Source organism: Oratosquilla oratoria, chromosome 29 (assembly GCF_046742065.1).
Source record: "Oratosquilla oratoria isolate Oo_2021 chromosome 29, ASM4674206v1, whole genome shotgun sequence".
NCBI classification, from domain to species: domain Eukaryota; kingdom Metazoa; phylum Arthropoda; class Malacostraca; order Stomatopoda; family Squillidae; genus Oratosquilla; species Oratosquilla oratoria.
In genome coordinates, this window is record NC_134805.1 from 42762044 (window position 1) to 42764038 (window position 1995).

Genomic DNA, 1995 nt, shown 5'->3' on the forward strand with positions numbered 1-1995 from the left:
TTTGGATCTCTACGATTGTACTACGCAATCCTCAAGTGTCGGACCCATGAATTGGCAATCTCCACGTGAAGTGCCAGCCTTCGCTTTACCGGATTATTTCGAACATCTAGACTAAAGGTAAGTACGATTCTACACACTCTCTCTCTTTCTCTGCTATTTCTCCACTACGAGACACCAATCTATCATCTACGTGTTCCCGACTACCAGAAGATTCCCCTACCAGAAGTTATTGAGCATCAGTCTCTCTTCAAACACTTCATTTGTTCCCAAGACTTAAAGATTGAACCAGACTACTCTCCGTTGGTACGATTTTTAGCAACCAGAATCAAGACTCGTCTACATCATAATCAAGACTTCATTTCGTCCACCTGTTCTTCCGTGCTGCATACAAGCCCACAGCTAACTACTCTACCTAGTAAATGTTTAAGTACCCATCTATAGTTAATGTAACATATATGCATTCAGATTTTTATATGGCTTGAGTTACATTGCTATTTTTTATCTTATTCTATGTCTATTTATTTTATTTTGTTTGTGTCTATTTTACTATTGTAAAAAATAACCAATATTAACGAAAAGTTTAATGATCTTGCTTGAAATCTAAGTTATTCGTACGAGTTGGGCACGGCCTTAATATATATGTATATCTATATATATATATATATATATATATATATATATATATATATATATATATATATGTATGTATGTATGTATACATATACTGTATATACATATATATGTATATATATGTATGTATGTATATATATATATATATATATATATATATTTGTGTCGCGACTAGCCTAGACTTTGTTTAACTAAGATTTGGCTCGTACTCTCGTCATGACAACTTGTGTTATTGACCCCTCTTCTTACTAGGTGCGTGGGGGGCGGGGTAGGCATGGCTGGCCCTTGGTTTGTCTGACAGGTAGACGTTGGTGGTAATAAGAAACACCGGAATCTTTTATTTCATTGTTTATTGTTCTTATTACCTTGTATTTATCAGGTCCTAGTACGCCAGAGTGATCTGTAGGACTGACAGTTTTTCTTAACTGATACATACATGTTACAAAGCTTATACTAGAAATGCACTCAGCCAAAAACTAACAGAAAAGCAGCAAATATTAAAAAAGAAAAAAAATCGCTCTACCCAAAAAAAGAAAAAAGAAAAAGAAAAAAAAAAAAAAAAAGGACAGCTAAAAAAAAAAGGAAGACATGTTACAACAAATCAGTGTACATATTCTTCATTAATACTCAAGTCATCGAGATCATAGTACTTAGAAAATAAAAAAAGCTTTTACCACTAACTCGGAGCTTTTGATATTATCCATTTTCGAGTGTGCGATGGCAAGCTGTTATATACCCCAGGACGAGCAGATCTGAAGGCACGAAACTCAACATTCGAAGAACATCTTGGTTCAGACAACATTCACACCGTCAGTCGTTTGACAAGTATCATTGTGTACCTTCCATAAACTTAGTCTGAGTTTATTTCTGACTCGTATTGCAAATAAGCTTTTCAGCGGAACAGCATTCTCGTTCCGTCCATGGGTTCCCTGTGTCCCCCGACATCCCCAGCACCTGCCCTTGTGGAGATCCTCTGACGATATCATTGCACGTCTGACTCGAAGGCCCTGCTTGTCTTAACAAGAGCCTTTCTCACCTTCTTCCCCACCTCGCTCCCAACAACAAGAATCACTTCAGAAGACTCTACCCCTTAAACCAACGACACAAACACGGATGTAATCACGAGACATTACAAAAGTATTTGATAAAAGAGGGCACACTGGACTTCAACAGAAAATACACAAAACACAACTCCCAGACAAGATTACTCAGCAATGGAACCCCGCACGAACCCAAATGTGTGTATTAAAAACACCAAGAAACTCGCAACCGCCCCATAGTTCATCGTCTCCATCTCCATGTTCTTGGCGTTGTATGTTTTTCTCTAATTGATATGTAAATTCATCAAAAATAATAACCCGTGTT

The 1995-nt window shown here is 37.0% G+C and overlaps 1 protein-coding gene across 1 annotated transcript in view; it reads right to left on the minus strand.

The window, feature by feature from the left end:
* Positions 1–898: 898 nt before the first annotated feature.
* The window catches only part of LOC143040756 (uncharacterized), an 8866-nt gene continuing 7769 nt past the window's right edge, over positions 899–1995 (minus strand). Inside the window, exon 3 of the mRNA XM_076212159.1 lies at positions 899–1995. This exon is cut by the window's right edge and continues 848 nt beyond it. The gene's annotated coding sequence lies outside the window, so the exon portion shown is untranslated.